General features: G+C 34.3%; 1 non-coding gene across 1 annotated transcript; it reads right to left on the bottom strand.

Moving 5' to 3' along the window:
- Positions 1-5,613: 5,613 nt before the first annotated feature.
- LOC128292106 (small nucleolar RNA R71) lies at positions 5,614-5,720 on the bottom strand. The gene has a single exon (XR_008282091.1). It is a non-coding gene; the product is annotated as a small nucleolar RNA R71 (small nucleolar RNA).
- Positions 5,721-11,056: the final 5,336 nt, after the last annotated feature.

Genomic DNA, 11,056 nt, shown 5'->3' with positions numbered 1-11,056 from the left:
TATGTTTTGGGCCTCGTAGGCCTATATAAGGGATGATATGCATGTTCTTGAATAAATTTTAAATTTGAACGAAATTTTATGGCCCGATTTTACATAGTAGTGTAACACCCCTAACCCGTATCCGTCGCCAGACTAGGGTTAAAGGCGTTATCGGAAAAATAGAAACTTTTTATATATAATTCACAAACATCATTCACACATAATCATACATCATTACGGAGTCCCTTACATAGGTCAACTAGACCTTAAACATGCTTTAAAAAGGGGTCGGGACTAAACCGATCTCATACAAAATTTTTTCAAAACTTAAACATTTTTCAAAGTTGTACAGGTCACACGCTAGAGTGATTAGGCCGTGTGCCTCACACGGCTTTAGACAAGCCCGTGTACAAGGCCGTGTGAAAATTAGGGAGGCTACTAAGTCACACGGCCAGTCATACGCTAGTGTGTGTAGCTCGTGGTTGAAACTAACTTGGCCACATGTCCTAGAACACGCCTGTGTGTGTGACCATGTGGTCTGCTCAGGCTCATTTCGGAATGGCTCTCGAGCAACACGGCTGAGACACACGCCCGTGTCTTTACCCATGTGGGAAAAAATAGGCCATTTACAAGGCCAATTTGCCACCCCTTAAGGATCCTCTATACAAGCAACAAATAAGCATCAATTGCATACCAAATGTTCATCCATTTCACAACCAATACATACATCAATCATGCCATAACATTATAAACCAATTTCATACTTAATAGTCATACCAAATTATGACAAAACATAAGACAAAATCATATCTAAACATTTGTTTTATAACCTCATTTTACTTCATTCAATCACATACCATAAACTTACCAATTTCTCAAGTATACATATACCAAAACTTACCAAAATTGACCATTTTATTTGGTCAACCAAATGCACATCATAATGGCACATTTACATCACATATCATATATCAAAATCAAACCATAAGTTCAAACACAAACTAGCCATATCACATGGCGTGATATATACATTACAAAACATATCCAAATACTTCCAGCCTATACATGCCATACTTTTATATTCACAATGTCAAAAGATACCAAATAAGGTTCGATAGTGTGGTGACAATCCTTGATGATCCTCGAGCTCTCGATAGCTACGATATCTAAAAAACAATTGAAAAACACACAAAGCAAGCTTTCAAAAGCTTAGTAAGCCATATACAAATAAACTTAACATTCAAAACATTAAAGCATCATCAAATTACATATACTCCATGGCCAAATAATATCTCAAAACCACATAGTTCATATACATTTAACATATTCCCAATTCATTTACACATATAGCATACTTTCTTATACTTATAACATATATCATCATTTGTATATATATGTACTTACTTTTATTCTCAAACATAGTATACATTTCAAACGTACCTGAATCGGATACACATCACATATAATCATTTGTTTCTCGGAATGCTCGTTCAACCGTTCAGAATCATAAGGATACGTGGATAGCTCGAAAAGCTCGTACAATGCCAACGTCCCAGACGTGGTCTTACATGTAATCAAATATCGATGCCACTATCCGGACAGGGTCTTACACGAAATCAAATATGATGCCAACGTCTCAGACATGGTCTTACATGTAAATCATAAGTCGATGCCAACATCCCAAATGTGGTCTTACACGAGAACACATATCGGATCCTATGTCATGACATATGTATCCTAACTATTCCTAGGGTTCGTACGGGGCTTTTCAGAATTCGAAACTTTGTCGATACTTTCTCAAATATTTTATATTCAAGGCATAAAGCCATTTATCATTGTTAAATAACATATAAGCATAAATAAACCTTTCAAATACATTTATTTGTATATAGACTTACCTCGTACAGATTCGGATAGATGGAATCGGCTACTCGACGACTTTCGATTTTCCTCGATCTAATTCCATTTTCTTTAGTTCTTGATTTATATAAATTCAAATTTAACTTTTTCAAACTCACATTCATTCAAATCAATCCAAAAACATAAATTTAGGGCATTTTACAAATTAGCCCTCATGTTTTCACATTTTAACAATTTAGTCCCTAATTCATAAAATCACAAAATACACAAAATTTCTTTAGACATATGCTTGGCCGAATATTCCTATAGCTCATAAAAGCCTACACATTTCATTTATTTCACATTTTACTCCCTCAAATTACAAATTTCACAATTTAGCCCAATTTACTCAAATTCATCAAAATTTCAAAGACAAAATATGCTAACCTAACACATATCTTTCAATTTCTATCATCTAACTCCGTAAATCTCACAATTTCATCAATGACATATTTCAAAATCATCACCAAAATCAAAAATTAAGACATGGGCTTGATAGTATTCAAAGCAACGATCGCAAAAACGTAGAAATTATCAAAAGCGGAACAAAACTCATACCTCAATGAAAGGAATCAATGGCCAAACCCTAAGGATCCTTTTTATTTCTTTTCTATTTGATTTTTGCCAATAATAAGCATGAATGAACTAAATTTCATGCATTTGTTTTATTAATTAAACATAGTTAATACATTTACCATTTTGCCCTTAGTTAATTAACATTTAAACCATTAACATACAAGGTCATTAATGTCCAATCAAGCTTAAAATGGTCAAATATCAACATAAGGACATTTCATTTACAAAGACATATTAAATAGGCACTTTAACAATTAGAAGGCCACTTTTACATTTTTCGCGATTAGGTCTTTTTATCAAATTGAGCACACAAACGATGAAATTTTCATACGAAACTTTCACACATGTCAATTCACATATTATAAGAAAAAAATAATATTAAAATATTTTTTGACTCAGATTTTTGGTCCCAAAACCACTATTCTAACTAGGGTCTAAACCGGACTGTTACAAGTAGTGTATGTTCAAGTCCGGTAATGCCTCGTATCCTATCCCAGTGTTGGACACGGGTAAGGGGTGTTACAAATGAGGCTAGGAAATGAATTTATTTTGTCCACACGGGCAGACACACAGGCGTGTGTCTAGACTGTGTGTGACACACGGCCAAGTACATGAGATTGAAGTTAGGCCATGTGTCCCCTGCATCTTAATTTTGAGAAATAGAATGCTCAGAATTGAGCACATGGGTAGAGACACGGGCTTGTGTCTTAGCTGTGTGTGCTACATGGCCTAGAACACGAGCATGTGTCTTGGCCATGTGAAACCTGCACCTAATTTTGAATTGAATTAATTAATCACAAGGCCTAGCACACGGTCGTGTGGCATGGCCGTGTGCACAAGTGAGAGAGTTACATGGGGTCAAACACGGCGTATAGCACGGGTGTGTCCCAGGGTCACACGGGCGTGTCCCTTGGACCACACGGTGTGTGAGCCCTGTAACTTAGAAAATTTTTGTAATTTCACAAAAAATTCTTAGAGTTCCCGATTAAGTCCCGACTTGATTCTAATGCTCCATTGGGCCTCGAGGGTCCATTTAAGGGATGTTTTGAATGGTCTCAGTTACTGAATAGTAATTTACGAGAATTATTTGAAAACTAAAAGTTTCGATAATGCTTCAGAACACTGCTCCGGCAACAGATACGGGTTAGGGGTGTTACATCCACCCTACTTAAAAAATAGAACCATGTAAAATTAGGTCATAAAGATGTTAATTTAACCTAGTTAAAGTGATGTTAGAAGGTGGACATGTTTGGTTATTTATTGGGTCATGAAACCGTCCAACAAGGGGAAGTCAAGCCCAAATTCGGTACAAGCCTGTGGCTGGCCAAAAATCAATTTTCGCACAATTATTTGAAGGTCCCTACACTTTGAAAATCATTAAAAATTAGCACATGAAGATTGCTCAAGAAATTGTCCACCCCATGGCTATATTTAGCATGATTCCATGCTTAAATCAAGCAACCAACTCACTCTCATTTTCACTTGTTATGGCCAACCATTAATGGGAGAGAACCAATGGATCTTTGACACTATTTTTAGTAAATTCAGCCACCAACCTCAAGTATAAATACCACACTCCTCTCATCTTTTCATTTACCCTTTAATCCTAAAAATCATCCATCATTCCTTCATTTATTACTAATCCATTCATTTTTTTCATTTTCTTCCTTCATTCCCATGCATAGCATCCCATTTCCTTTAGCTAGAAAAAAATTGTGAAGATCATCTATTGGCCAGCCACCTTGAAGAGCTATTAACAAAGGAGCAACATAAGGATCAGAGGAAAACATCCTCATTCGAAGTTCACGGGACTATTGATTTGAACAAAGTTTATCCTATACTTTGTTATCCTAATTTAATCATGTTTGCAATGTATTTTATGATCTTCTCATCAACAATGGTATCTTAAATCTGTTGAACTAGGATAATTGCATTTATTCAATGAAGTTTGTTAAATCATGTTTATTGTGTTTGTGCCTCAGTCGATCATATTTTCAATTAAATCCAAGTATGTATTTCATTCATACGTGATTAGATGATTTTGAATTAGTTGAGTGATCCTGACCAGACGACGGCTAATGGACACAATAATTAAGAAGTGCATGCTTAATTTAGATCATGATTTGACTAAATTAAAGTTTATAATAACTTTGATGAGCTCTTTTATCTTGCATAGTTTTTATATTTATGTGATTAAATTGTTTCAAACCTGATCCGTCCTTGATACTTTAGATGAATTCTAAGAAACCCTTAGTTTAATATGTTCAGTAAAATGCATATTTCACTAAGTAAATGATTCCAAAAGGACTTAATTTGGTTTCCAAACTCATGAAAGATCGAGTTGCCATGGAATGTTTTTCGATCACTATTAAGCATGAGAAAAATAAACTAAGTTGAATAGTGTAATTATCTTAGCATATTTATGTTATTAATTGTTGAATTTTGTGTTTTTACTGCTAAATTCATTTCATACATCTCATCTCATACTTTGTATTTAGATTAAATTGCATCAGGGATCATCTTGCATTTAGATAATTCAATTTAGCTTAATCAGCATCACTCAATATTTTTATCACCAAATTCTTAATTTTAATTTTACAATTACTTGATTAACACACAGAGTCCTTATGGAGACGATAAATCTTTTACTTACTTGATTACTTGGTAACGACTGTGTACACTTGCACAAACCAACTGCTACAAGTTTTTGACGCCGTTGCCGGGGATTGTTGCCTTAATCATTTTTTGTAAAATTACTCTTTCCAATTTGGTTTTTATCTAACTTCTAACCTTACTAATTTATTATTTATTTTTTTGATTTATTTTTAAGTGTTTGTGAGGATAGATCGATTATCGATTTATTACTCGTAGACCCTGAAATCAAGTGGACGTTTAGATAGAGAAGATGTGAACGATCAGCTCAAAGAAAAATTGAGATGGACCTTGGAAATCAGAATGATGGGCAAGAAAATGGAGCCAATCATTTACACAATCCAATCTTTTTACTGATGAAAGGGATTATGCCATAAGATAATACACTGTGCCCCTTTTTAATGAATTAAATATGGGAATTATAAGGCCGAAAATTGAGGCAGGCACCCCAATTTGAATTGAAACCTATGATTTTTGGTTAAGTATTTTCCATCAAGCAAAAACGCTAAGTTGCGAAATGAGATAACCACTTTTTCATAATTGGATGACGAATCCTCGTATGAGGCGTGGGAAAGATTCAAGGAATTAATTCGTAAGTGTCCTCATCATGGGATTCCACACTGCATCTAGTTGGAGGCGTTTTATAATAATCTCAACGCACACACAAGATTGATGGTAGATACTTCTACGAATGGTGCTTTATTGTTGAAGTCTTATAATAAGGCTTATGAGATCATTGAAATGATCACTAGTAACAACTATGAATGGCCAACAAATCAAGTAACTTCTGGAAGACAAGTAGCAGGAGTGTACGAAGTGGATGTGATGAAATCACTCTCAGCTTAGGTATATTCTATTTCTTCTATGTTGAAACATTTTACCTCTAATGGTCCTAACAATTTTGCAGCCCAGCCACCAAGTCAGTTTGAGGTTATTTCTGGCGTATACTGTGGAGATGGTCATTCTTTCGAGAATTGTCCATCAAATCCCAATTTAGTACATTATGTAGGGAATCAACACCAAAATAGAAGTTACAATCCTTCATGGCGCAATCATCTGAACTTTTCTTGGAGTAACCTAGGAAATGGATTGAACAACTACATGCAACATAGACCAAATCAATCCCAAAGGTTTAGTCAACAAGTTCCAAAACCACCATAAACCGAGTCATATAACAGTTTGGAGAACTTGTTGAAGGTGTACATGGAGAAGAATGACACTTTAATCCAAAGTTAAGCATTAACATTGAAGAGTTTGGAGAACCAAATGGGTCAGTTAGCCACGGAGCTTTGTAACCGACCACAAGGAACCTTGTCGAGCAGTATAGAAAATCTAAGATCTTTGAGTAAGGAACATTGTAAGATAGTGGCTCTACAAAGTGGTAAGGCTTTAGAGCCCTAGGCGGTTGTGATTGAAGATGAACATATTGATAAGGAGGAAGGTCAACCATCAGTTGAAACTCTTACACCAATAGAGCCAGAACCTACAAAATCTGATAAGGTAAAATCCAACCTAGTAAATTCTGAAAGGCTAACATCTTCTCTAGATACAAATAAGCAAAAAAAGGAGGTGCAATTTAAGAAGTTTTTGAATGTTCTAAAGCAACTGCACATCAATATCTGATTGGTGGAGGCTTTAAAGAAAATTCCCAATCACGTGAAGTTCATGAAGGACATTTTGTCGAAGAAGAAAAGATTCAGTGAGTATGAGACTGTTGCTTTAATGAAGGAGTGCACTGTATTCTTACAGAACAAGGTACCTCCGAAATTGAAGGACCCTGGAACTTTTCCCATACTCTATAATATTGGAGAATCTTCATGTGGTAAAGCTTTGTGTAACTTAGGAACGAGCATCAACTTGATGCCTAAGTCTATTTTCAAGCTTTTGGGAATAGGAAAAGTAAGAACCACTATTTTGACACTTCAACTCGCAGATTGATCTTTATCATATCCCGAAGGAAAGATCGAGGATGTTTTGGTAAGAGTCGATAAATTCATTTTTCCTACTAATTTTATTGTCTTAGATTTTGAAGCAGATAAGGAAGAGTCGATCATCCTGGGGAGACCATTCCTAGCCATGGGAAGAACGTTAATAGACGTACAAAAAGGTGAACTCACCATGAGAGTTCAAGAAAATCACATAACATTTAATGTTCTAAAAGCAATGAAATTTCTTGATCCAGTGGAAGAATGTCTAGTGATGGAGGAGCTAGAAACTTTAGTTTCTATGGAATGAGAGAATAATTTTGAAGACCCATTAGAGAACACCTTAAGGTCTGAGTCATTGGAAGATGAATAAGGTAATGAAAACATGGCTTTGATGGAAGCTAATCCGACGAGCTATGTTCAACCAGCATGGTTGAATTGAAAGTCCGAGAATTTACATAACCAAAGTTGTCAATCGAGGAACCACCCAAACTCAAAATTAAGGTACTTCCTTCCCATTTAAAATTTGTTTATTTAGGTAACTGTTCTACTTTGCCTGTGATTATTTCAGTAGAATTAATAGAACATCAAAATGAGAAATTGATTGCTGTTTTAAAGAAATTTGAAAAGGCAATTGGTTGGAACATAGCTAACATTCGAGGTATAGGCCCTTCCTTTTGTATGCACAAGATTATCCTAGAGGAAGGAGAGAAAGGTAGAATTGATGGGCAAAGGAGACCCAACCCGAAAGGCGGGAATTATCTATCCCATCTCAGATAGTTCATGGGTAAGTCCGATACAGTGTGTACCTAAGAAAGGCAAAATTATGATTGTCGAGAATGAACGTAATGAGTTAATCCTGATGAGAACTGTCACGGGTTGGAGAATCTGTATTGATTACAGAAAATTGAACAAAGCCATTCAGAAGGATCATTTTTTGCTGCCTTTTATGGATTAAATGTTGGATCGACTAGCAAGTAACAAATATTACTATTTCTTTGATGGATATGTGGGATACAACCAAATAGTTGTAGCCCCGGAAGACCAACATAAAACCACTTTTACTTGCCCTTACGATATGTTTTCATTTAGATGAATGCCTTTCAGTTTATGTAATACACCTACGACATTTCAACGATGCATGATGGCAATATTTAATGATATGGTAGAAAATTTTGTTGATGTTTTCATGGGTGATTTTTCTATTATTGGTAAAACATATGATGTTTGTCTGAGTAATTTTCCTAATGTACTAAAGAGATGCGAGGCGATAAATCTTGTCTTTAACTGGGAGAAATGCCATTTTATGGTTAAGGAGGGAATTGTCTTAGGACATAAAATTTTCGGAAACGGGATTAAAGTCGATAAAACAAAAGTGGACGTAGTTGAAAAATTACCACCACTAGTCACTGTTAAAAGAGTTTGAAGTTTCTTGGGCCATGCCGGTTTTTACCAAATGTTTATAAAAGATTTTTCAAAAATTTCTAAACCTTTGTGTATGCTATTAGAGAAAGGTACAATTTTTGATTTTGACTAAGCATGTTTAGAAGCTTTTGAGGAATTGAAAAGTCGATTAATTTCAACCCCAATAATTGTTACACCTGATTGGATCTCTCCTTTTGAGTTGATGTGTGACACAAACGATTTTACTGTTGGAGCTAAGATGGGTCAAGGAAGGAACAAAGTATTTCACCTCATTTACTATGCAAGCAGAACTTTGACAGCAGCCCAGCTCAATTACATTGTAACTGAAAAAGAGCTCTTTGCTATAGTTTTTATTTTTGACAAGTTCCATTCTTATCTAATAGGTACGAAAGTCACAATATTTACTGACATGCGGCATTAAATACTTAATCAGAAAGAAAGATGTTAAACCGAGGCTAATTTGATGGATACTCTATAATAGCCCGGTTTAGACCTTAGTCAAAATAATGGTTTTGGGACCACATATTTGAGTTAGAAAAATATTTTAATATTATTTTCCGTGCTTATAATATGTGAACTAATATCTGTGAAAGTTTTGTGTGAAAATTTGATTGTTTGTGTGCTTAATTTAGAAAAAGTACATAATCGTGAAAAATGTAAAAGTGGCTAGCTATTTGTTAAAAGTACTTAAGTGTTATGTCTTATTAAAAGAGAGGTCCTTATGATGAAATTAGACCATAACTAAGGTTACTGGACATTAATGACCATCCATTAAGTGATTTTTATATGGTTTAGTAAAGGGTAAAATTGGTATTTGATTATTAATTATAAGTTAAATAAAATAAAAGCCATTTCTTCTTCCATTATCATCATCTAGCCAATTTTGAAGAAAGAAAATAAAGCTTTCATAGCCATTCAGGGTTCGGCACTTTGATTACTTGATTAAGCTACGGTTTCGACTCAGTTTTTGATAATTTCTATGTTTTTATGATAGTTGCTTAGTAATATTTCAAGCCCATGCCTTAATTTCAAAATTTTATTTGATTTTAAGATGTGCCATTGTTGATAATGTGAGTTTTATGAAGTTTGATGATAGAAAACGAAAGATATGTGTTAGATTACTATGTTTTGTATTGGGATTTTTGATGAATTTGAGTATTTTGGACTAAATTGTGAAAATGAGAAATTGAGGGGATAAAATGTGAAATAAATAAAATATATGGACTTATTTGAGCTAAAATAAAATTCGGCTAGGCATGTGTGAAATAAAATTATGCATATTTTGTGATTTTTTGAAATAGGGACTAAAATGTTAAAATGTGAAAATGTGAGGGCTAACTTGTAAAATTCCCTAAATATGTGTATATGGATTGAATTGAATGATTTTTTGAATGAAAGAGTTAAATTTGAATTTATATAGATCAAAAACCAAAGAAAATGAAATTAGATCAGGGAAAGTCGAAAGTCGTTGAATAACCGTTCGTTTTCGTTCATTTCCGTACGAGGTAAGTCTATATACAAATAAATGTGTTTGAATTGATTTATTCATGTTTATATGATATTGAATTGTGATGAATCATTATAAAAGTTGAGTATGTGAAATTGAGAAAGTTTTGATAATGTGATGACGTCCGAAAGCCCCGTACAAACCATAGGAATAATTAGGATATATATGTCATGACATAGGATTTCGATATTTGATTTCATGTAGGACCACGTCTGGGACGTTGGCATCGATTTGAGATTTACGTGTAAGATCATGTCTGGTACATCGACATCGTGTTTGATTTCGTGTAAGACCCTGTCCGGGACAGTGGCATTGATATTTGATTACATGTAAGACTACGTCTGGGACGTTGGCATTGTACGAGCTTTCTGAGTTATCCGCATATCCTATTTGATTTCGTACGGTTCAACAGGCATTCTGAGAAATACGTGATTGAATGAATGAATAATCGATTTAGGTACGTAGAGATGTGTTCAACATTTTTTAATGAGAATTAAGTATATGTGTAAGTGATGATATGTGATATAAGTATGAGAAATTATGCTATAGGTGCAATGAGTTGGAAATATGTGAAAGGTATATGAACTATGTGGTTTGTGATAGTATTTGGGTATGGAGTATATGTATTTTATGATGCTTATATGCTTAAAATGATAAGCTTATTTGTATATGGCTTACTAAGCTTTGGAAAGCTTACTTTATGTGTTTGCATTTTGCTTTAGATATCGAAGCTACTGAAGGCTGGGGGATTGTCAAGGATCATTACCGCACTATCAAACTTAATTTTGGTACCTTTTGAAAGTGTAAATATTTTAGTATGGCATGTATAGTCTAGTTAAATTGAGATATGTTTTTGAGTTATAAATATTTAACCATGTGATATGGCGAGGTTTTGGTTGTGTTTATGAATGAATTTTGGGTAAACGATATGATGCAATATTGCCAATATGATGTGTTCATGGATGGCCAAAGAGAATTGGTCAGTTTGGTAAGATTTTGGTATGTGCTTATTTTAGAAATTGGTAAGATTTTGGCATGAGATTGAATGAAGTAAATTGAAGTTATGAAACATATATTTTGGTATGTAACACCT

Source organism: Gossypium arboreum, chromosome 4 (genome assembly GCF_025698485.1).
Source record: "Gossypium arboreum isolate Shixiya-1 chromosome 4, ASM2569848v2, whole genome shotgun sequence".
Taxonomy (NCBI): domain Eukaryota; kingdom Viridiplantae; phylum Streptophyta; class Magnoliopsida; order Malvales; family Malvaceae; genus Gossypium; species Gossypium arboreum.
This window is presented reverse-complemented; position numbering and strand designations above follow the sequence as displayed.